General features: G+C 38.3%; 1 long non-coding RNA gene across 1 annotated transcript in view; it reads left to right on the top strand.

Moving 5' to 3' along the window:
* Positions 1-419: 419 nt before the first annotated feature.
* Positions 420-26,643, top strand: part of LOC135277210 (uncharacterized) — a 128,640-nt gene continuing 102,416 nt past the window's right edge. Inside the window, exon 1 of the long non-coding RNA XR_010344783.1 lies at positions 420-630. This is a non-coding gene — a long non-coding RNA (uncharacterized LOC135277210). The remainder of the gene's footprint in view (positions 631-26,643) is intronic.

The raw sequence follows: 26,643 nt of genomic DNA on the forward strand, positions 1-26,643 counted from the left end.
GATTGTCAGCACTCCGGTAGCAGACACTAGCTTGCTGATTTATTATGCCATTTGTCTCTCAAAAGACAAAACAACCTTCAAAACCGAACTCTTTCTCTCTCTCTCTCTCACACACACACACACACACACACACACACACACACACACACACACGTTTCATTGCATATAATAATCTGTTATGGCACACTGTTAACACATGTTTTCCTTATACTCTAAGGGCTATCCCTGTGCTCGCAGCCAGTGTGAGCTAGCCCGTATTTTTCTCTGTTTTATGTTCTGGGGCCATGAGTGATACAATGCTCTTGGCTTATGAGTGCTCTACTACTCTGTACAGAGGATGTGGTTTTCTAGCTGATGTCGTTAAGAGCTATTTACTACACAGTGACCTTTCTTTCTGCGATTTATTTTGTGTTCTAGTGAATACTTTTGACCCATAAAGGCTGGCAAAACTGTGCAAATGATAGATGTAAACTTTCCGCAAAGGAACAAAGGATTCTATCATGTACATTTGGTGGAGTGTCATGACCAACAGAAATTAGGGACTAATGGAAATCCTGGTGGAGGGCATAAACATCACTGAGGCCTGGAGGAATCAGCCATGATTTGGACAGGGACCTGGAGAAATCTACGGTAAGAGGCATGACATGATTCCTGGGAACTTGAGGGGTCTTTGCTAATGGTCCACCCCAGGAATGCATCTTGGGGGACATATGTAGTATGGTGAGATGGGGGCTAGGGCTGGAGCTGGGGCTGACTCTGGAAGAGGTGCTGAGGCTATGGGGATAAGCTTGGCACAGCCCAGTGCACATTCTAACCTCTCCCACTCAATCTTTATAAAGAAGGAAATGTGTCCCTCCAGGAGTCCTATAATGAGAGTGTTTACAGACTAGAATTGAGTGACAACAGTACCCCCCAACCCCAATAAGAAGAGCTGAGAGAGATGATTTTACAGTATTTCCTCTCATCAAAGTAACGCAGGCTTCTCTCTCGCTTCCTGACACAGAAAATTGCATTTTGTCACCCATTTGTCAGTTCTTACAGATTTTAAGATAATTAAACAACATTATAGCAGGTGACAACTGTTGCCGAATGCCGTGTTGCTAGTTCTTCTGCTTGTTGGAGGCCCATGAATCTCGGATGATGATAGCTTGGTGCTCCAGGTTTAATTAGCTGGTTGTTTGGAATCTGTCTAGGTTCTCAGGTGTGGGGTGAGCAGGCTTGCAGTTTGTCGAATCTGAGCTGTGCTCACCACTGGCTGTTGGAACTGGGTTTGATCAACTCATGGAAGAGCCACCTGGGGGTGCCCTGAGCGTTATCTGACAAGGGCACCAAAGGAATGAGGAACGCGGGGTTTTGGTGATGGCTGTTGAGAGAATCCCATGCTGATTGGTTTCCTGATGTTCTTGCATCAAATCAGGCTTTTGAGTTTTAAATTTATTTTCTGATTACATCTCCTTCAAGGCCGTCTCTTATTATACAGCACAGCAATCATAATCCACTGGAACTTATTTTCAAGTTTGCCAAAAACTCTCTCACATGCAGCGGGAAATCTAAATGGTCTCGTCTCTGGCTGTTAAGTTTGCCCTCACCCCCAGATTATACATGTTTTCATGCTAATCTTAAAACACAAAAGCAGTTTCAGGAATAATTTTCAACATTGTCCTTACACGAAAAGTTCATTTCTAACAATATACCCTGAATCATTAGAAGTGATACAGGAGAAGCGCATCCGTTTCTATTTTAGAACCGCAGGGAAAGTCTCCTGCTTATGGAAACGACTCACAGTCCCTCAGATCACATGTATTTTTTAAAACTTTTATTTCACACCATTCTGCCTTTTCTTGAAATTTTTCTCACTTCCGTATACCAGGCAAATTCATACTCATTTTAGTTTTTTTTTGAAATTTATTTTTGTTTTTATTTTTTGTAGGTACATAGTAGGTGTACCTATTTGTGGAGCACATGAGATGTTTTGATACAAGAATGCAATGTGAAATAAGGTATTGGCACAGAGTCCACCTTTATGAAGCCTTCTCAGATTCCACCTAGTGGATCCAGGCCGTTTTCTGTTCGCTTCTGCTTCCTGTGCTGTTTGCATGCAAGTTTCTCTATTCAGAATCAAAGCCATTGATGTAGTGTATGGTCTACATTCAAGTGACTTGATTATTTCATTGTCTTCAACACAACTTTTCTTTCTTTTCCTTTTTTAAAATTTTTTCTTTTCCTTTTTTTTTGAGATGGAGTCTCACTCTGTTGCCCAGGCTTGCGTGATCTCAGTTCACTGTAACATCCATTTCCCAGGTTCAAGCTATTCTCCAGCCTCAGCTTCCCGAGTAGCTGGGATTACAGGCACATGCTCTTTTTATTTTTTTGTGGGTACACGGTAGGGTGCATATATTTATGGGGTACATGAGATATTTCGATACAGGGATACAACGCATAATAATCACATTGAGGTAATTTGGATATCCATCACCTCAAGCATTTATCATTTCTTTGTGTTACAAACATTATGATTATACTTTTTGTTATTTCAAAATGTACAATAAATTATTGTTGAATGTAGTCACCCTGTTGTGTTATCAAGTACTAGATCTTACTCATTCTAACTGTATGTTTGTACCCATTAACCACCATCCCCTCTTTTCCTCCTCCCCCACTACCCCTTCCCAGCCTCTAGTAACCATCATTTTCCTCTCTATCTCTATGAGTTCAATTGTTTTACTTTTTAGTTTCTGTGAGTGAGAACATGCGAAGTTTGTCTTTCTGTGCCTGGCTTATTTCACTTAACATAATGACCTCCAGTTCCATCCATGTTGTTGTAAATGACAGGACTTCATTCTTTTCTTTATGGCAGAATAGTACTCCATGGCATGTATGTGCCTCAGATTCTTTATCCATTCATCTGTTGATGGACACTTAGGTTGCTTCCAGATCTTGGCTATTGTGAATAGTGCTGTAATAAACACGAGAGTGCAGGTATCCTTCGACATGCCGATTTAATTTCCTTTGGATAAATACCCAGTAGTAGGATTGCTGGATCATATGGGAGTTCTATTTTTGTTTTTTTAAGGAACCTCTAAATTGTTCTCCATGTGGTTGTACTAACTTACATTCCTACTAATAGTGTGCAAGGGTTCCCTTTTCTCCACAGCCTCGCCAGCATTCATTATTGGCTGTCTTTTGGAGTGAGATGATATTTTTAACTGGAGTGAGATAATATTTTACTGTATTTTGATTTGCATTTCTCTCCTGATCAGTGACTTTGAGCACCTTTTCATATGCCTGTTTGCCATTTGTATGTCTCCTTTTGTGAAATGTCTATTTAGATCCTTTGCCCATTTTTAAATGGGATTATTAGGTTTTCTCCTATAGAGTTGTTTGATATTCTGGTTACAAATCCTTTGTCAGATGAATAATTTTGCAAATATTTTCTCCCTCATTATCTTCAACACAACTTTACTATTTCATGAGACTCTTTTTTGAGGAAGATACAAGTTGTAAATAGTTTTTTTTTTATTAAAAAAAATTTTTTTTATTGCATTTTAGGTTTTGGCATACATGTGAAGAACATGCAAGATTGTTGCATAGGTGCATATGTGGCAGTGTGATTTGCTGCCTTCCTCCCCTTCACCTATATCTGGCATTTCTCCCCATGCTATCTCTCCCCACCCCTCATTGTCCCTCCCCTATTTCCTCCCAACAGACCCCAGTGTGTAGTGCTCCCCTCCCTGTGTCCATGTATTCTCATTGTTCAACACCCGCCTATGAGTGAGAACATGCAGTGTTTGATTTGTGTTCTTGTGTCAGTTTGCTGAGAATGATGGTTTCCAGGTTCATCCATGTCCCTACAAAGGACACGAACTCATCATTTTTGATGGCTGCATAATATTCCATGGTGTATATGTGCCACATTTTCCTTGTCCAGTCTATCATCGATGGGCATTTGGGTTGGTTCCAGGTCTTTGCTATTGTAAACTGTGCTGCAATGAACATTCGTGTGCATGTGTCCTTATAGTAGAATGATTTATAATTCTTTGGATATATACCCAGTAATGGGATTGCTGGGTCAAATGGAATTTCTATTTCTAGGTCCTTGAAGGTTGTAAATAGTTTTATTTTTTATTTCAAGGATTTACAAAGTCCTATCAACTTAATAGAGAGCATTAGTCAACAGCTTACAAAAGACTCTTTGAACACTTTGACTCAAAATTCTTGCACTACTGTGTTCACCAATCCTAAACTACGATCCTTACTCAACTCTAATCCAGCCTCCATATTGAAAGATCTGCTTTAAACCAGAATTAAAAGTCTCATTAAGGATCTTGGCCAGGTGTGATGGCTCACACCTATAATCCTAGCACTTTGGGAGGCCAAGGAGGACAGATGACCTACGGTCAAGAGTTTGAGACCAGACTTACCAGCATTGTGAAACCCTGTCTCTACTAAATAAATACAACAAAATTAGCTGGGCGTGGTGGTGTATGCCTGTAATCCTAGGTACTTGGGAGGCTGAGGCAGGAGAATCGCTTGAACCCAGGAGATGGAGGTCTCCTGGGTTGCAGTGAGCTGAGGTCATGCCACTGCACCCCAGCGTGGGTAACAAGAGTGAAACTCCGTCTTGGGAAGAAAAAAGTCTTGACTTTGCTCTTTCCTCTCTGGGGTATTACTAAGGCTCTGCTGACCTAGTGTTCTGCCTTACCATGGCAAGCAGTAACTCAGTTTTGTTTTATCAATGCATGCTTTGGTGATACTTTAGGAGAACCAGCATTTGGCACCATCATAGCCCATGTTACTTTGTCTTATACTTGATTGTGTCTCTCTTCCCTGTTTACCATGAACTCTTGAGGATAAGAATTATGTCTTTACCCTGCTGCCTATCCTGGGGTCTTATGTGTAACACAGAGCATAAGAAATAAACATGCATCTCTTGGAAAATGGAATTAGTGAGATGGAGAGGAAGTGAATGTCTTAATACATAGAGAAAGCACACTGCTTGACTAGATTCAAACTTGTTCAGTACTTTTCCAAGTCTTTTTCAACCTGAGTTTTAACACTCTTTATGTTTAGCCCCAATCCATCCATCTAACTGTATTTTCAACACTGTTCTCCCATAACTGATATTTATTCAATTAATTTTGATATTGAATTCAGGTGCAAGATCCTCTACTCATCCATTCACTAATTTATTCAACTAATGTTTATAGAAACCCACTATGGCAATCTATTGTGATAATACAAGGGATGCGGCAATGATTAAGACAGAGTGATCGTATACATTTTCAGTTTTTCTTTAGTATCCACAAGTTCCTTAACACATGGCGAAGTAAAACATCAATATTCAGCCAACTCTTTTGGTTATTTGGTTCTTCCTCCAGGCCTTATTCACAGTCATCAAAGCTTTCAAGGAACCACAGGGAGGCTGGCTCGATATTTTGTACCCAGTTTTATTGAATATTCTATCAACCTTGCTAAAAAGAAACTTACCGTAGAGAAACTTAGCATCAGTTGCCATAGTTGCTGACAAATTTTGATTACCTGGAGTAAGAAATGGTAAACAAAAAGTGAAATTAAATTGACCCAAAATGCTGGCTGGTGAGCGGTGGAGAGAGAAGGAAAGTGCAGGGGGTAGTGAGGAGAGCAAGCAAAGGCCGAGCTGGCTTCAAATAAAGTGGCTGAGTGTCCACAACATTGTCCATAAGGAAAGGGTTGAAGAGAGCAGTCTCCTAGCCAACTATGGCATTGCATGGGGCTGCTTTGTGGGGATCTCTAGGTGGTGAAAGTAGTTGCCATCAACGGATGGTTCAGAGTACCCAAGGTTATGTTGTGTCTGATGTTACAGGTGCACATGCTGGCCCCTGGGAGAAGGGGACAGGCAAGGACGGGAGGAGGAGCTGGCTATGTTCATTGTTAGAAACCTATCCACAGGAGAGCAAGTTCAAGGAGGACTCTAGACCCTGCAGGGAAGACGGAATATCATCGGGAAAAAGAAAAAAACACAACATAGTTGCATTCTTTAGAAGGAGTCAATTTGAAGGGAAAATGCGCAGTAAGCATGCCATGCCCAAGACTTTGTTGGATTGGGGAAGCGAGACTATTGGCAACCACACAAGTGTGGCGCTGGTACATTTATTACCACATGTGCAGATAGGTTTGGGAGAATCGGCTCCACTTTTGAGTGGGGCAGAGGTAGAGCTGCAGGTCAAAGGCTTTTTCATACCCAGGGAAACACTGAAAGTAGTAGGTGGAACTGGGACTAGCAGACATTATCATTGTAACAATTTAGTCCTTTTCCATTTTTTTCTCCTTTGACACTACTAGAATAGTTTACATTGTTTTGTCTTTCTTCTTCTCATTTGGAAAGTAGAGAAATTAATTAGCTGTGAAATGACTCAGGCAGAAACAAAGATCAAATATGAAGGGAAAGCAAGGAAAATAAATATAAATGTATTGGATAGCCAAGTCCTGAATATTCAAGGCAAAAACAAAACAAAACAAAAACACAAAAATCCCACAGGCATTATTTTGAAAATGAAATAGTGTGCTGATGGAAGATGAGGTGGTTTCACCAGAATTTGGATTAGTCTTCGTGTGAGTGAAACTCTCTTCCAACTTACAAATAGAGAGCTTAAGAAAAGGTAATACGCAATGAAGATCAATATGCAGTCATTGAAGCAGAAGGTATTGGAAGAAAATAGTGCAAATGGAGCATTCAAAAGAAAATCTGTATTGCTATTCCTCTTTCATTATACATAAACCAACTAAAACAATTTACAACTTTCATTTGCTAGAATAACACTCCCTCTCATAAACAGGTATTGGCACCAACTCAATCATATTCACTATATTCTGAGTAGTGTTACTTTATTTTTTCTTATATCACTGATTGCCACAGTAATATTCACTTGGATTTTAAAACAGAACACAACTTAATTTTAAGAAATAATGTAATTTAAAAGAACTATTTATTGAGTCCTATAGTAAATTGTATTTTTTCCCATAGAGTATTGCCATATAAAGTTGAATTTTCAAACTTTGCTTCCCATTACTTCTGGCTTTTTTTCGCCACTAAGACCTTTCCATTCTTTTATCTGAAAGAAACAATTCCTTCTGTTTTCTTATTAAAAATATTTTATCTATAACTGATCAGAGCACAGTCATCCTAAAAGTAGATTTATTCAGAAGACAGGTAATAATCTGGTTGCTGAGAAACTAAATGGATAAATTAGTTCTTCATTCTGTTACGTTCTGCTTTAACACACATTGGTCATGTCTGAAATTTTTTTCTGAGGGTCATTTTTATCGTCCATATCTGTACTCTCTGTTTTCTCTTAAGGGAGTCAGGCTCTGATGAGGTGAAATATAAGGCATTCTGGAAAGATTATGCTCTGGTTACAAAGCAGAAGACTGGTCATTTCAAGTCCTCCCTTCTACTTTTGGCAGATGGTTGTGGAATTGCAAGACTAGTAAGAGCTGTTTGTGGCTCAGTTTTTCCCGTTCTTAAAAGGGGAATAACATATCAAAATCCATCTTGCACTTTCAGAAATTTGTGGAGAATATGTGAAATAATTTGATAATTTCTGTAAAAATGGTTTCCATGTTTTGATGAAACTATCCTATTGTAAAATTTCACACTATCCTCAGACAATAAAATGGTGATATTAAAGTGGGCTTGATTACCAACCTTATTTTTAAAAGATAAAAAACCACGTCTTACATTTAACATAGGTTTGAAAACAAAACTTTGTTCAAACAAATAATTTTCTGTGGAAAGCATGAAAAAGAGGCTTTTCAAAATGACTACTAAAATAATTATTACCTTTTTGAGCTCTTAAAACCACAGCATGACCATAACATAAAATGAAAAAAATTGGAAGCAATAACCATTAATAATGCTTCCAATAATCAATCTAACAAAAATGTTACTGATGGAAAAAATTGGCTAGACAGTATGTGCTTTAATATAGTCTCAGCATTACTGCCATTATTATAATAACAGAGCATGTATTAAATTTTAAATCAAGTGTAGTATATACTTGGTGGAGGAGACATACTGTGAGTGATGCAAAATGACTCTTCTAACAGCCTTAGGTCATAACAATGGGCAGGCATTCTAGCCCAAAGCAGGCAGTGCATCCTAGCTTTCAGTTGTCAGTGGATGACCTGGGCTCTCTTTTGAGTTGGCCAATGCTGGTATTTTAGAGTATACAAGAAGAGCATGCATGACTAGTGGGTGAGTTTTAGAATGGAGTCATCCATTTGGAATGGGAATGCATTAGGTGATCTGGAAAAAAAAAAAAAAGATCTCTTCCAGTGTTGACATTCTATGCTTCTAGTCTTTTTGGAAAGAAATTCATAGATTTGATCCTTGTACCTCAGGACTGTATACTCTGTAGCAGACACAGAGGGTACATATATGGAGGGTTGTTCACCCGTAGAACTGGATACATTTTCATCAATGCCTAGGTGATTATGCTGCTTTTAATAATATCAGCAAGACTTGTTTTATCATGGTCTATTGCCACAGGACTGCGTGTACTCTAAATGTGACTGCTGTTTTTACTCTGAGTGTAACTAAGGGAGGAAAGACACAGCAGCTTTGCCTCTGGTGGTGAGAGGCAGGAAAGGAGAGCCAGGGCTTTGCCATGACACAAGTAGTATCTGTTCAATCCCTGATCACTCTCTCCTAGTCCTGATTAAACTGAATGCTGATGGGCTGATTAAGGTCCCTTCTAAACGTCCAGGACATCTGCTATCACCAAATGTTAGTGGCTCATAAGCATTATGCAGTAATCACAAGCAGAGAACTAAACTCTTCTCATTTTGTCTCTATGAAGAGCAAGTACGTTTTATCTTTTAGTTTTGTGTCTCCAACCTCTAAAAATCATTAAATGTTTCCTTGGAAGGGTTTTTTTTTTTTTTTTTTTTTTTTTTTTCACTTACCACCATTATTAGAATAAAAAGTATGGAGTCATTTATCAATAGATTAGGTCAAGAAGTTTTAAAAGTTCTACTCCTCACCACATGAAGCCTCTAGCGCTACAGATAGGCATGGTGGAAGGAGAGTGATTTTAAAGGAAGGCAGATGTTTTTCAAACTCCGTGTCTGCTACTTGCTAAATGAGGGACCCTGATAGAGTTAATTAGCCTTCTGAGTCTCAGTTTCATCCCCTACAGAATAAGGATACTGAAACAATTTATAGTGGTTGTTGTAACAGATACATAGGCAGCAGGAAATAAATGGTGAAGAATGTGGCATTTGTTGTAGGATCTGACCGTAGACAATTGAGGGATCTCGTTAAAGAGTTTATGCACGGTTACTGCATCTGTATTCGCTGCTGCAGCTTGCTGTCAGCTTGCTCAGGAAGCAAGATGGAAGAAGATGGGCCGGGCGCGGTGGCTCACGCCTGGAATCCCAGCACTTTGGAAGGCCAAGGCGGGTGGATCACCTGAGGTCAGGAGTTTGAGACCAGCCTGGCTAACATGGTGAAACCCCGTCTCTACTAAATATACAAAAAATTAGCCGGGCGTGGTGGCACGCACCTGTAATCACAGCTACTGGGGAGACTCAGGCAGGATAATTGCTTGAACCCCGGAGGCAGAGGTTGCAGTGAGCTGAGATAGCGCCACTGCACTCCAGCCTGGACGACAGGGAGAGATTCCGTCTCAAAAAAAAAAAGGAAGAAGATGGACTAGAAGAAAGATGGACAAGAACAAGAAGTCGGAGTGAGTACAGATTGGAACCTGCAAGGAGGGCCTGGAGCTCTCAAGGATGAAATGGAACTCACTGGAGGCTCATAGCCTCCAGGCCTCCCAGTTCGATGAGGTGGATGACCTAGCAGTATCTGGAGGAGCTGCAACCTGGGTGTTGCTTCACTCCAAGGTGAGTCAGCAGATGAGAATGAGCATGAGCTGCAGGAGTGCTGGCAACAGCGCCTGCAGCCCTGGTCCAGCCTTCCGAGTAGCAAGAGACTATGGCATCCATTTCACTTCCACCTTCCACGTCTCATGTAAAATGTCTCTGGTGGCCCAAGTGAATCTAGAACTGTGCAGGGAAAGGGGATTCTGGTTAACAGTCCCAGTGAGCTAAGTCAACATGGAACAAAGCCACCACGAAGTAAAGTACCTATTGATATTAAGAATTCCTTCCACAATTCTTTTCTCTTAATCTTCCAGCCGGTTCTCAAACCTTGCATGCAGTTGCCATTTTAATTCCTCCCGGTACTCAAGCATACACTGTGAAATTCTCTCTTCCTCAACATATCTCTGTATCAGCAGTTCTCCACCAAGGTGACTTTGCCCCCCAGGGGACAGTTGGCGGTGTCTGGAGACATTTGGGGTTGTCATGACAAGGGACACAACACTACTGTCATTTAGTGGTTAAAGGTCAGGGATGCTAAATGTCCTACAATGCACAGAACAGCCTATAACAAAGAATCATCCAGCTCAAAATGTCAACGATGCTAAGACTGAGAAACCCCGGTGTGCCGTTACCTTCTCATTTATCTCCATTGTTTCTGAGGAAGAAGCAGTCACTTCTTTCCCAAAGTCAGTTCCTTCACCTGTGCTTTTGTTCACTTCCAACCCTTGAAGAACCCCATTCGCTTACTTCTCTCTCCATTTACTCACAGACCAAACAGATTAAAACAATCACATTTGCTTTCCCTTTAGATCCTTTAAAGCTCCATGCACTTGCTAGCCCTTTCTTTAATTACAAACTCTAATCGGCAGATGCATTGATTACCCATTTCCTCCATACCCCTGGAGTTTGGTGCCTCTCAGCAAAAACTTTGCAGTGAAAGTTTTAGATTAGTGAGGAGCTTATTCTGAAAAAAACTTGTAGATTTTTAAAAGGTAAAATTAATGGACTTTCCAGTGAAATTAATTTTATTTCTTGTATTCACGGTCTTGAAATTCTCCTACCCTCCTCATGAAGTCATCATGTCAAATTTTTATCCCTAATATTGTAACAAAAACTTCTCTTTAATATCTTCAGTGACTTCCAGGTTGCTGAATGCCTTGGCCATTTCTCATTTTCCTCAGTCCTCTTCTTATTCATCTGCTCATCAGTATTTGGCATCTTTTTAATTTTTTTTCTTTTACTTCAATAGGTTTTTTGGGAGCAGGCAGTGTTTGGTTACATGAGTAAATTTGTTAGTGGTGATTGCTGAGATTTTGGTGTACCCATCACCTGAACAGTGTACACTGTACTCAATATGTAGTCTTTTATCCCTTGCCACCCCCACCCTTTTCCCTGAGTCCCCAGAGTCCATTATATCATTCTTATGCCTTTGTGTTCTCATAGGTAAGCTCCTACGTATGAATGAGAACATATGATGTTTGGTTTTCCATTCCTGAGTTACTTCACTTAGAATAATAGTCTTTAATTCCATCTAGATGGCTGTGAGTGCCATTATTTCATTTCTTTTTATGGCTGAGTAGTATTCCATGGTATATGTATACCACAATTTCTTTATCTACTCATTGACTGATGGGCATTTGGGCTGGTTCCATAGTTTTGCAATTGCAAATTGTGCTACTATAAACATGTATGTACAGATATCCTTTTTGTATAATGACTTCTTTCCTCTAGGTAGATATACCTAGTAGTAGGATTGCTGGATCAAACATTAGATCTAATTTTAGTTCTTTAAGGAATCTCCACACTGTTTTCCATAGTGATTGTACTAGTTTACATTTCTACCAATGGTGTGAAAGTGTTCCCTTTTCACCACATCCATGCCAACAGCTATTATTTTTTGATTATGGCCATTCTTGCAGGAGTGAGGTGGTATTGCATTGTGGTTTTGATTTGCATTTCCCTGATAATTAGTGATGTTGAGCATTTTTCCATTTGCTTGTTGGCCATTTGTATATCTTCTTTTGAGAATTGTGTATTGATATCCTTAGCTCACTTTTTGATGGGATTGTTTTTCTTGTTGATTTGTTTCGTTCTTTGTAGAGTCTGGATATTAGTCCTTTGCTGGATGTATAAATTGTAAAGATTTTTCTCCCACTCTGTGGGTTGTCTGTTAACTCTGCTGATTATTTCTTTTGCTGTGCAGAAGCTTTTTAGTTTAATTAAGTCCCATCTATATATCTTTGTTTTTGTTTCATTTGCTTTTAGGTTATTGGTCATAAAGGCTTTGCCTAAGCCAATAGCTGGAAGGGTTTTTCTGATGTTTATGGTTTCATGTCTTGAACTTAAGTCTTTGATCCATCTTGAGTTGATTTTTATATAATGTGAGAGATGAGGATCCAGTTTTATTCTTCTGCATGTGGCTTGCCAATTATCCCAGCACCGTTTGTTGAATAGGGTTCCTTTCCCCACTTTATTTTTTTGTTTGCTTTGTCAAAGACCAGTTGGCTGTAAGTATTTGGGTTTATTTCTGGGTTCTCTATTGTGTTCCATTGGTCTATGTGTCTATTTTTATACTAGTATGATGCTGTTTTAGTGACTATGGCCTTATAGTAGTTTAAAGTCAGGTAATGTGATGCTTCCGGATTTGTTATTTATGCTTAGTCTTGCTTTCGCTATGCGGGCTCTTTTATTGATGAAAATATAAATTTTAGGATTGTTTTTTCTAGTTCTATGAAGAATGATGATGGTATTTTGATGGGAATTGCACTGAATTTGTAAATTGCTTTTGGCAGTATGGTTATTTACACAGTATTATTTCTATCCATCCATGAGCATGGGATGTGTTTCCATTTGTTTGTGTCATCTATGATTTCTTTCAGCAGTGTTTTGTAGTTTTCCCTGTAGAGGTCTTTTGCATTCTTGGTTAGCTATATTCTTCAGTATTTCATTTTTTTTTTTTTTTTGCAGCTTTTGTGAAAGGGGTTGAGTTCTTGACTTGATTCTCAACTTGATCACTGTTGGTGGATAGCAGAGCTAGCGATTTGTGTACGTTAATTTTGTATTTTGAAACTTTGCTGAATTTATTTATCAGTTCTAGCAGCTTTTTGCATGAGTCTTTAGGGTTTTCTAGGTATACGATCATATCATCAGCAAACAGGGAGAGTTTGAGTTCCCCTTTACCGATTTGGATGCTCTTTATTTCTTTCTGTCGTATGATTGTTCTGGCTAGGACTTCCAGAACTGTGTTGAATAGAAGTGGTGAATGTGGGCATCCAACATACTCAGTATAATGTTGGCTGTGGGTTTGTTGTAGATGACTTGTATAACCACAAATTATGTCCCTCCAATGCCAATTTTGCTGAGGGTTTTAATTGTAAAAGGATGCTGGATTTTGTCAAATTCTTTTTCTGCATCTATTGAGATGATCATGTGATTTTTGTTTTTAATTCTGTTTATGTGGTGTATGACGTTTATTGGCTTACATATGTTAAACCATCCCTGCATCCCTGATGTGAAACCCATTTGATCATGATGGGTTATCTTTTTGGTATGCTGTTGGATTCAGTTAGCTAGTATTTTGTTAAGGATTTTTGCATTTATGTTCATCAGGGATATTGGTCTGTAGTTTTCTTTTCTTGTTATGTACTTCCCTGGTTTTGGTATTAGAGTGATACTAGCTTCATAGAATGGTTTAGGGAGGATTCCCTCTTTCTCTATTTTGTGGAATAGTGTCAGTAGGATTGGTACCAATTATTCTTTGAATGTCTGATAGAATTCAGCTGTGAATCCATCTGGTCTTGGACTTTTTTTGTTGGCAACTTTAATATTACCATTTCAATCTTGCTGCTTGTTATTGGTCTGTTCAGAGATTCTATATTTTTCTGGATTAGTCTAGAAGGGTCACACATTTCCAGGAATTCATCCATCTCCTCTATGTTTTCTAGTTTATATGCGTTAAGGTATTCATAGTAGCCTTGAATAATCTTTTGTATTTCTGTGGTATCAGTAGTAGTATTTCCCAGTTGAGAGCTTCTTTCTTATTTTCTTGATTAATCTTGCTAATGATCTATCAATTTTATTTATCTTTTCAAAGAACCAGCTTTTTGTTTCATTCATCTGTTGTATTTTTTTGGTTTCAGTTTCATTTCATTCTGCTCTGATCTTCATTATTTCTTTTCTTCTGCTGGGTTTGGGCTGAGATTGTTCTTGTTTCTGCAGTTCTTTGAGGTATGACCTTAGATTGTCTATCTGTGCTCTTCCAGACTTTTGGCTGGAGGCATTTAATGCTATGAATTTCCCCTTATCATTACTTTTGCTGTATCCCAGAGGATACAGCCTTTTGATAGGTCATGTCACTATTATCGTTCAGTTCAAATAATTTAATTTCCATCCTGATTTCATTGTTGACCCAAAGATGATCCAGGAACAAGTTATTTAATTTCCATGTATTTTCATTTTTTGTGGTTCTTTTTGGAGTTGATTTCAATTTTATTTTACTGTGGTCTGAGAGAGTGCTTGACATAATTTCAATTTTCTTAACTTTACTGAGACTTTTTTTGTGGCCTATCGTATATTCTATCTTGGAGAATGTTCCATGTGCTGATGAATAGAATGTATATTCTGTAGTTTTTGGGTAGAATGTCGTGTAAATATCTGTTAAGTCCATTTGTTGTAGGGCATAGTTTAAATCCATTCTTTGTTGACTCTCTGTCTTGACGACCTGTCTAGTGTTGTCAGTGGAGTATTAAAATCCCCCCATTATTGTGTTGCCATTTATCTCATTTCTTAGGTGTAGTAGTAATTGTTTTATAAATTTGGAAGCTCCAATGTTAGGTACATGTATATTTAGAATTGTGACATTTTCCTTTTGGACTAGTCCTTATATCATTATATAATATCTCTCTTTGTCTTTTTTAACAGTTGTTGCTTTAAAGTTTGTTTTTTCTGATATAAGAATAGCTACTCCTGCTTTCTTTTGGTGTCTATTTGCATGGAATATCTTTTTCCACTCCTTTACTTCAAGTTTATGTGAGCCCTTGTGTGTTAGGTGCCTCCTGAAGACAGCAGAAACTTCGTTGGTGAATTCTTTTTTTTTTTTTTAAGAGACGGGGTTTCACCATGGCCAAGATGGTCTTCTCACCTCTTTTGACCTCATGATCCAACTGCCTTGGCCTTCCAAAGTGCTGGGATTACAGTCGTGAGCCACCACACGTGGCCGGTTGGTGAATTCTTATCCATTCTGCCTTTCTGTATCTTTGAAGTGGAGCATTTAGGCCATTTACCTTCAATGTTAGTATTCTATTCATCATGCTATTTGTTGCATGGATATCTTTTTTTTCATTGTGTTATTGTTATGTAGGTACTGTGATATTTATGCTTTAAGGAGGTCCTATTTTGGTGTATTTTGAGGATTTGTTCCAAGATTTAGAGCCACTTTTAACAAATCCTGTAGTGGCAAATTTGCTTAGCATTTTTTTGCCTGGAAAAGTCTATCTTTCCTTCATTTGTGAAGCTTAGTTTCACTGAATACAAAATTCTTGATTGATAATTGATTTGTTTAAGGAAGCTAAAAATAGGACCCCAGTTCTTTCTAGCTTATAGGGTGCCTGCTGAGAAATCTGCTGTTAATCCGGTAGGTTTTTCTTTATAGGTTATGCGTTGCTTTTGCCTCGCAGCTCTTAAGATTCTTTCCTTCATCTTGACCTTAGATAACCTGATGACTGTGTGCCTAGGCAATGATCTTTTTGTGATGAATTTCCCAGGAGTGCTTTGAGCCTCTTGTATTTGAATGTCTAGGTCTCTAGCAAGGTCAGGAAAGTTTTCCTTGATTATTCCCTCAAATATATTTTCCAAGCTTTTAGATCTCTCTTCTTCCTTGGGAATATCAATTAATTTTAGGTTTAGATATTTAACATAGCCCCAAACTTCTTGGAGGTTTTGTTCATTAAAAAAAATTTTTTTTCTTTGTCTTTGACAGATAGGGTTAATTCAAAAATCTTGTCTTTAAGCTCTGAAGTTCTTTCTTCTGCTTGTTTGATTCTATTGCTGAGACTTTTCAGTGTGTTTTGCATTTGTCTAAGTGTGTCCTTGAGTTCCAGAAGTTGTGATTGGTTTTTATTTATGCTATCTATTTCACTGAAGAGCTTTCCTTTCATATCCTATATTACATTTTTGATTTCTTTAAGTTGGACTTCACCTTTCTGTGGTAGCTCCTTGATTAGCTTAATAATTGACCTTCTGAATTCTTTTTCTGGCAATTCAGAGATTTTATCTTGGTTTGAATCCATTGCTGGTGAGCTGGTATAATCTTTTGGAGGCGTTAAGGTACACCTTTTATTTATTTATCATTATTATTTTTCTTGGAAACTGTGACTTTATTTTTATTTATCTTTTAAGTTCAGGGTACATGAACAGGTTTGTTACATAGGTAAACTTGTGTCCTGCAGGTTTGTTGTGCAGACTATTTCATCACCCAGGTATTAAGCCCAGGACCCATTAGTTATTTTTCCTGATCCTCTTCCTCCTTTTACCCTCCACCCTCTGACAGGCCCCAGTGAGTGTTGTTCCCCTCTATGTGTCCATGTGTTCTCATCTTTTAGCTTCCACTTATAAGTGAGAACATGTAGTATTTGGGTTTCTGTTCCTGTGTTAGTTTGCTAAGGATAATGGCTTCCAGTGCCATCCATGTTCCTGCAAAGGACATGATCTTGTTCTTCTTCATGGCTGTGCAGTATTCCATGGTGTATACGTACCACATTTTCTTTATCTAGTCTACTGTTGCTGGTCATTCAGGTTGATTCCATGTCTTTTCTATTGTGAATAGTGCTGCAATGAACACATGTGTACATGTGTCTTTATAATAGAATGATTTATATTGCTTTGGGTATATACCCAGTAATGAGATTGCTGGGTTAAATGGTATTTCTCTTTTTATGACTTTGAGGAATCACCACACTGTTTTCCACAATGGCTGAACTAATTTACATTCCTTCCAACAGGGTATAAGCGTTTCTTTTTCTTTGTAGTCTTGCCAACATCTGTTTTTTTTTGACTTTTTAGTCACAACCATTCTGACTGGTGTGAGGTGGTATCCCACTGTGGTTTTGACAAACTCTCCACTTAAAAAAAAAATAGAAATATCAATCTTTTCATGATAAAAAATGAACTCAAGTGTTTTTCCCCTGTAAATTTATCTCAGGAAATGTCAACCCTTTTCTCTCAATTATTCCAACCCCAAACCTTGAGCTACTCCTCAACTCCTTTCTCTCCCAAACTATATATAATCAATCATAAAATACTGTCAGTTTTATCTTCAATGGACAGAAGGTTTTCTGGCCTTACCCAGGACTTTCTCTCCACAGCACACTTTCCAAGCAGTGATCTGCTAATTTTAGCATCTTTTGCAGTCTGCATAGGCTGAGAGTTTCTCAAATCATCTAGTCCTGGCTCTTTCCGCTTAATGATTATTTCTTCATTTCTCCCTTTTTTGTAGCATCTTAGTGTAAGGAGCAAGAAGAAACCAGGCTGTATCTTCAGTACTTCACTTGGAACTCTCCTCAGTTAAATACCCAAGTTTATCACTTATGAGTTCTGCCCTCCACACAAAGCAGGTCATACTTCGTTGAAGCTCCCTGTCACTACATAACAAAGATCACTTTTCTTCTACTTTCTAATAATACTTTTCTCATATTCTTTTGAGTCGTCTGAGCAGCACCTTTACCATTCATATTTCTACCAATCTTCTGCTTATGGCAATAGATGCATTCTCCAAGACAGTGGTCCCCAACCTTTTTGACACCAGGGACAGGTTTTATGGAAGACAGTTTTTCCATGGAATAGGGGCGACAGATGGTTTTGGGATGAAACTGTTTCACCTCAGATCACCAGACATTAGGCAGATCCTCAAGGAGCACACTGCCTAGATCCCTTGCATGCACAGTTCACAATATGGTTTGTGCTTCTGTGAGAATCTAATGCTGACGCTGATGTGACAGGAGGAAGAACTCAGGGAGTAATGCTGGCTCACCCACTGCTTACCTCCTGCTATGTGGCCCAGTTCCTAACAGGTTACCGGCTGGTACTGGTCTGCAGCCTGGAGGTTGGGAACTCCTGCTCTAAGACGATAGAGGATTTCTCTACTGTGCTTCTCACTTCTTTCTGAGCTCTGATCAGTTGTGCCTTTAGTGTTCATATTTCTGCTAATAGTCTGTTTAAAGCAACCTGTCACATATCTCAAAATTCTTCCAGGCTCTGTCTATCACCAAATTTCAAAGCCACTTTCACATTTTTAGGTATTTGATGTAACAGCACACCACATCCTGGTACCAAAATCTGCATTTGTTTTTGGTGGCTTCTGTAACAAGTGACCACAGACCTGGTGACTGAAAACATCAGAAATTTATTTTGTTACAGTTCTGAAGTCCAGACTCTGAAATCAGTATCCTGGGTCAAAATCAAGGTGTCAGCAATGCTGCACTCATCCTGGAATTCCTAGGGGATCTAGGGATGATTTCCTTATCTCTTCCAGCTTCTGGTGGATACTGATATTCCTTGGCTTCTGGTTGCATCCTTCCAGTCCTTAAGGCCGGGATCTCCAAATATCTCTCTACTCCATCTTTACATCACCTTCTCCTCTCTGTGTAAAATCGCCCACTGCCTTACTGTAATAATGATACATGTGATTGTATTGAGAGCTCACCTGGATAATCCAGGATCATTTCCTCATCTCAAGATCCTTAACTTGGTCACATAGGCAAAGACCTCTTTTTAGCCACATAAGGCAACATTCACAGATTTCAGGAGTTAGTGCCTGGATATCTTTTGAAGGGACATTAGCCTACCACAACCTGAAAGCCCCTTCAAGACCTGGACTGTGCCTCTGGATGCAACAATCATGGTATAACCAGGAAACAGAAACTATCTGTGTATTTAAAACCCCAAGACCTCACTCCATTTATCTCCTTGACTGTCCTATTTTCAGCCCAGGTACCATACAAAGCTCCAGGTACCACAACTTGTCTTCTAGATGTCACACTCATGATTTTCTGTTAATCTCAAATGCATTATTTGGGAAACTCCAATCATCTTGTAATCTTGCTTGGTGTTGCAGAATTGGGATTGTGTCAGTAGCATATGACTGGCATTTTAAACACACTGAACCAAAAGTCGGGAAACTGGGTTTAAGTCTTTCAAGTTACTTTTAAGAACTTGAGACCTATGGCCAGTGACTTGGCCTTTCTCACTCTTAGTTAATTCATCTGCAAAATGAATATTAATGCTTGTGGAGATTAAAATGAGGTGACCTATGAGAAAGGCTTTGCTAACTTGAAGTTTTAGTGAAATAACAAATAAGATGAAAATGATATGAATCTTGACCAAGACCGTCTTAATGAGAGAGGTTTCTTTCTTTTTTTAGGCCCCTGACCTCGCTTTTCCTAGAGCATTTAATTTAGAAAACTTGCAATCAATTCTTTATCTACCTCTTTGAGATGTAAATCTTCTCCCAGCCTCTTGCCAGTTTTACGATCAAGGATTGTCTTTTGAAGGACCTGGGAGCCATTGCTTTGAAATGTAGTCATTAAGGAAGGCGGTACCCTTATCTTCCAGTCTCTGTGGGGTGGGGGGAGGGTAGGAGCCTAACTTCAGTGAGAGTCTTGCTCCAGGTTGTAAAACTACCTCTTGTCGTGAAGATAAGAGAAAGTTTACTTTTTCTTTGGGTAAGGGGCAGATGGCCTTATGTTATCCCCTATCTCAGCTTTTAAAAACCCTCCATGAATTGCTTCAGTGCTTCAGGGTTAATACTGGTCTCTTTCCCTTGCAATGGCCTTAAATAAAATCTTCCTTACCTGTTTAACTTTGTCTGATGCAATTTTGCTTTGACAATGGTTTCATGTAGTAACCACCACACTTTAATCCTCTCTGTCAAGATTCTCCAATGAATGTAAAAGTGATGTTACTTTCAGAGAAAATTATTGAACACTTTTTCATTTTCATTCCCCCAAATTTTATGCTTTGAAGAGCATGAGAGAACATGACTTGTGATCCCCTCTTGCTGGATATGCCCTTTTTCATTATCTCATTTTTATAATTCCCCTGTGTAATACCCTAGTTACACGTATTTTTCCTTATTTGCAGCTGTTAAATGATAATTTTCAAAAACAGGGAAAATCATGACTCCCATACAGATATAAAATAGTTGTTAAAGCTCTTATTTAACTCATTAATTATTGAGGGAACTAAGTAGATGTTTAATAGGTTCAAAAGAGAATCCTGGCTCCTCCACAGAAGGGAGGAAAGTCAGCTGACTCTTAGCAGAATTTGCATTTCTACAGGCAGTAATTATTTTGCATAGCTATCAGTTATCTACAGCTTACAGAGATATAAAATAGCTTCCATAGAATCATAATTCTGCTTATGTGTGGGCAATGTATAGTTTTCCTTTGAAGCACAAAATTTTCTCTTACAGAGCATTAATTCATTTTCTTTTTTACAATATGATCAGAGTTGCAGGATGAGAGTGCTGGAGAACTATTGAAATTCCTCAGAGTTAGGATTGGGTAATGGTTTTATTTATAATTTTTTAAAAAATGAAAATAAGGTTAAAGTACTTTCCGCAGAAGGCAGCCAGTGAACCTGAGGAAGGATTGAATGAAAGTACTGCTATATTAAAGGACAATGAAGTTCAGAATCTCAAGATGGAAAAAACTTCATTTTTAGTGCTACTGATATGTAGAGAGGGAGAGAATGTCAATTTGATCAGAGTGCACAAGATTTTTTAGTATTTGAAATGGAGTTGGCCTGTTGGCTACAACCTATGAGCCCTTTGAACCTCTGAAGAAGGATTCTTTTAACAGCTACCTAGGACCGAGATAACTGAGCCAGGCAGCTCTGGGATGAAGCTGCAAGAGCTTGGGCAGGAGGCAGGCTCAAAAGGAACGTTCAGTGGGTATGGGATGAAAGGGTATCACACTGTCTAGTGGTTCATTCTGACCTTAAAAGTCCTCAATGCCAGGTTTCATCAGTGCTGAGTGATCTTTGCTCGCAGTTTAGTGGCAACATCATGTGGCATAAAGTAGTTATTGTTAAGTGTCCTCACATTTTAGGGACAATAGGAACAACATGCAGATTAGCCATGGGTAGTATTCTTGGCCATATACAATTATGGGTATTTAAAATTTTTAGATGCTAATTAAGCCCGAAGTTCTTTGTGAATAGTGCCAATTTGCCTCCAAATAACATGTTACAGAGATAGAATAATTCACCATAAGTGACTGCACCAGCAACAGTGGCTGGCACATATATAGATGCTATTCAATAAATGTGCTTGGTATTGACTGACTGGAAAAGCATTCAAGAAGAGTTTCCATTTTTCTCTGATAAAACACAGTTGATGTTCAGTTATTGATGAAGAAGTGGCTGACTTCAGACAGTGGTGGTGTGGCCTGGCCCTACTGCCGTGCACACTAGCTCAACCTTGCTTTTCCTTAGTGTTCCTATTATGTTACGTAATCTTTATGTCCTCTGTTCATCTTTGGGGAACCGAACTATCGAAATTCAGGTACATAATGGCAGTGTAAATGCAAATAAATGGGCACATTTAATGAAAAAACTCTAGCTTGGGAAGCTTTCTTGCCCTCTGTGGTTGGAGAGTTATCTAGAATGTCATCATCTCCAGACATGTCTGTAATCATAGGTATAATGTGTCTTGATTTCCAAGTAATAGGACTATTGAACTGAACAATATGGGAACAGAACACACTGACCTCTCTGATGACAGAAACTATTAACTACTGTCCTTATAAACCTTGGGAGCCTCCAGGGCGGTGGTTTCAGAGGTGACACTGCAACGCTGGCAGCTCTTCTTCCTCCCCCTCTTCCTCCTTCTTTTGAAGGCAAGTAGCTGAATAGGGGAAAACACAATATAAAATCCAGAAAAGAAATCCCAGCAAATACAATGTGAGATATTGAAAGAGAATTTTTTTTTAAAGATGCAAGTGATTATCTGTCTGAATCTGAACCAAAGAGAATAAATAAATCCTTTAGAAAATAGGAACAAATTAGGACTTTTTTTTAGCCTTTCAAAGTCACTTCAGCAAAGATTTCAAAGGTTTTTTTTGTAACTTTTGCTTTTAATTATAGAAATAATAAATGTCCATTTTAATAGAAAATGAAAGTAAATTATTTAAAAGAAAGCTGAAGTTTCCATCTAGAGAACAATGAGCATAATTCAGTACATAATCTTGCACTGCTTTTATGAAACATTTACATATTTATAATTATAAATATTATAAATATTTTATATATGACGTGTAATAATTTTATAATTTTTTCTGTTGAATCATTTAAAATATTTTTGTAGGCTTTTTTCATTTAGTATATTGATGCCTTATGATATCATGAAAAAAATCATCCAATATTATTGTTTTAGAAGTGCAGTTTGCTTCCAAATAAATTATACATGCATATATGGAATATATATAAATACACAATAGATATATATTTATTAGGAGTACACACATATGTATGTGTGTGTGTGTATATATATATATGTCTCACTGCTTTTTATATTATGTCTTCTATTATTATATTTAGTTCATGTAGATATGTTCTATTAAGAGTAAATATTAGACAGAATGAAGAGACTTTATGTTGTAATTCTTCAATATATAGAATTCCTTTTTACTTATTCAAATGTGTAATCCTTTTCTGAATAATCATCTGAAATTTTTCTTTCATAGAGCATGCATGCTACTTTATTTTCATGCAGCCAGAAGTCCTTGAATGTTTTCTGAACAAATAATATATTGACCTATTGTCATCTCAAAATAAACCAGTACTATTTCTCCCATATATTCTATTGTTTCCAATTTTTGTTAATCATACTCTAGCCCATTTGGAACTTATCATTTATCTGTTATTTAAAAATTACGTTTATTGCATTCTTTTTCTCAATCTTTTATATGCTTGATATGGATCTCAGATAATGTGTCTCTCAGTAGTTTCTGCTAGAAAATAGAAGAGGATGACAGCAAGGGGAGTTGGTCTATTTATTACAGGACCTTTAGGAGAGCTGAAAGGTAGGAAATACAGCAATTTGAACTCTGGTTACTAAACCCAACTCCCTTCTTCCTGACAGAAAGCCCCTGTACACAGAAATAAATGTATCTGATGAATCATAGCTGAGCAGAAATGAGACTTGCGTATAACAGCTATCTGGGGCAGCTCTTAATTAGCCTTTCCTGTTAACGAGTGGTAAGATGAGGCCAGACACGTGGTTCATCCCAGAACTTTGGGAAGCCAAGGTGGGGGAATTGCTTGATCCCAGGAGTTTGAGGCCAGCCTAGGCAACATAGTGAAACCCCCATCTCTACCAAAAAATGGGAAAAATTAGCCAGCATGGTGGCACATGCCTACAGTCCCAGCTTCTTGGGAGGCTGAGGTGGGAGGATCACTTCAGCTTGGGAGGTTGAGGCTGCGGTGAGTTGTGATTATGCCACTGCACTCCAGCCTGGGCAACAGAGCAAGACCTTGTCTCAAGAAAACAAAACAAAGAAATAAATAAATGGTAAGATGAGATATCTAGCTGTTGAGAAGTCTCTACACCGTTTTAATATCTCTACTACTATATCCAATGATCCAATCTAAATAGGGGCTTGCTTTCTATACAGATGAGTTAAGAAAGAAACAGAGATGCTTACAGCTTTTACTTCAAATAGGTTATCATAAAATCCTATAGGATCCAGTTTCCTGAAAATCTGTAAGGAATAACATTTAAATTCATGGAGTTCATCTCTTGACCCCATACTTCTCAGCTTAAGGAGCCATTAGTCTTGTTTTGGAAATTAAATAATATTTCTCTGTTTCAAAGCTGTTGTAGAAACTGCTTTCCTGTGTTCTACATCTTACTGCAAATCCAGACTGAGATTCAGATAGGATTCAGATAGCATGTTCAGGGTCTATCTGCTTTTTATATTAAAACTCTGGAAGTTTCTGCTTTCTTCCTGAAAGCAGCACTCTTGAATGGCAGACCTCATGTTGGCAAATGATGGATGCCTTCAAAGACTTACTTGACACATTTGACTGGGAAATCATATCAGCCCTTTGGTAGAGAAAGAGGGAAAGTCATTCTAGCAGGAGAATGACAGCCATTTTTATCAAGGGGTTTTGTGTTTGATCTCTGCATGTATCTGCTTGCCTCTGAAAAAGAGAAAGTGTATGAAAAGAAAGGTAGGAAAGCAAAGGTCCCAGGATTGCAGATAGACATCCTTAGTTATTAGTAAACTAATTTTTACTGACAATTAGAACGATGCCAGAATAAAGAAGTTAGCCCCCAGGTAAGACACATACCTCTTTCTGGGATAACCTTTGTGAGCAACTGAGCCACAGATGAACTGTGTGGTGTCCACGATTGAAGAATGAAGCTCTTTTCCCCTTAGAGTTAGTAATACTGAAGCTATATTTAAAAACAGATTTTGACCTGACCGTCTTCTATTCTAAGGGCACTATAATCTAGGACACCTAAATCCTATATCTAGGCACTGTTATGGGTGGGTTTTTTCCTTGAAATTGTTAGTTAACTTGAGTATCAAAACATCTCCTGCTGAAGATTACAGAGAGAATTTTTATTACTCTGGTATAAAAAGATTAACAGCCATTGATTGCTTTCCTTTCCGAATGTCATGAGAGAAACATGGATATTTATGCAGAGAAAGGTATAATCAGCAGTGGGTGGAGGCAGAAACAACCATTCTCCGATTAACTTCATGGACATTAATCAGCAGAGAACATCTGAGGGAATGTGAAGATAAATGCTTGAAATGGAATTGTGCACACATAAGTGAATATACAAATCATGCCATTGTGTCTGATCACTTTTATGTGACTCTAATTAGAATGCCAGCCACACTACAATCCTTTCCTGTGTACTTTATGTCTGATGTCTTTCAAGCAGGATTATGATTTGGCTTATCTGTATTTTTGGATATAGTTGCATTCTCACTTATGTATGAATATCCATTGTATGGATTTAACATATACTACAAATTACTTATTTTACTGTTTATGAGATTTTAGGTAATCTGTTAGTTTTTGGCTCTTACAAATATTTATGCCACGAATATTCCAGACAGCGGACGGCAGTCTGTGGTTTAGGGCCTGTTGCTGTTCAGCTGGCAACCTGAGTTTTTAAAAGTTTTATTTTAAACAATTTTTAAAAACATAAAGAAGATCATGGGAAAGAGACTGTAGGGAAATTTCAAAATCTAACAGATTTAGTATCTAATTCTTTACAGAAAAAGTTTGCTTATTCTGTTTTAGATAATGACTTTCCTAAGGTCCTTGTACTTATTTATACCGCTTGGGATTCAGAGAGCTTCTTGAAAGTGCGGGTTGACTTCTTTCACGAGTATTGTAAATTCTCAGCTACTATCTTTAAAATATTGCCGTGCCCTGTTCTTTCTCACTTCAGTTTTTGATAATCTAATTATACCTATTTATACCTTTTGACTATGGGACATATGTTTCTTACATTATTGCCTTCATTTTTCCACTGAGTGCTGTAGTTGAATACTTTGTTTTGACCTATCTTCCAGTGCAGGAATAGGGAGTGTGAAGATAAATGCTTGAAGTGGAATTGTGCACACATTAGTGAATATACAGATTATGCCATTGTGTCTGATCGCTTTTATGTGACTCTAATTAGGTTGCCACCCACACGGAAATCTTTTCCTGTGTGCTTTGTGTCTGATGTCTTTTAGACATCTGAGATGTCATAGATATTGTGGGTTTGGTTTCAAATCACCACAAAAAAGTAAATATTGCAATTATGTAAGTCACATGGATTTTTCGGTTTCCCAGTGCATATGAAAGTTATGCTTACCCTATACTGTGTTCTATTAGGCATGCAATAGCATTATGTCTAAAAAACGTACACATCTTAACCAAAAAAATCTTTATTGTGAAAAAATGCTAATGATCTTCTAACCCTTCAGCAAGTTGTAATGTTTTTGTGGGTGGAGAGGCTTTCCTCAGTGTTGATGGCTGCTGACTGATCAGGGTGGTAGCTGCTGAAGGTTTAAGTAGCTGTGGAGATTTCTTTTTTTTTGAGATGGAGTCTAGCTTTGTCGCCCAGGCTGAGTGGCATGATCTCGGCTCACTGCAACCTCTGCCTGCCAGGTTTAAGCGATTCTCTTGCCTTAGTCTCCAGAGTAGCTGGGATTACAGGCACATGCCACCATAACCAGCTAATTTTTGCATTTTTAGTAGAAACAGGGCTTCACTGTGTTGGCCAGGGTCATCTTGAACTCCTGACCTCGTGATCTGCCTGCCTTGGCCTCCCGAAGTGCTGAGATTATAAACATGAGCCACCGTGCCTGGCCTAGAGATTTCTTAAAATAAGACAACAATGAAGTTTGCCGCATCCATGGACTCTTTCATGAAAGATTTCTCTGTAGCATGCAATGCTGTTGGATAGCATTTTATCCATTGCACAACTTCTTTCAAAATTATAGTCAGTCCTCTCAAACTCTGCTGCTGCTTTGTAAACTAAGTATATATGTAATATTCTAAATCCTTTACTGCCATTTCAACAGTGTGCATAGCATCTTCACCAGGAATAGATTCCATCTCAAGAAGTCACTTTCTTTACTTACTTTTAAGAAGCAACTCTTCATCCAATTCAGTCACATCTCCAGGCTCCAATTCTAATTCCAGTTTTTTGCTATTTCCACCACATTTGCAGTTCCTTCCTCCCCTGAAGTCTTGAACCCCTCAAAATCATTTGTG

Source organism: Aotus nancymaae, unplaced genomic scaffold (genome assembly GCF_030222135.1).
Source record: "Aotus nancymaae isolate 86718 unplaced genomic scaffold, 86718_ANA_hifiasm-v0.15.2.pri h1tg000030l, whole genome shotgun sequence".
NCBI classification, from domain to species: Eukaryota; Metazoa; Chordata; class Mammalia; order Primates; family Aotidae; genus Aotus; species Aotus nancymaae.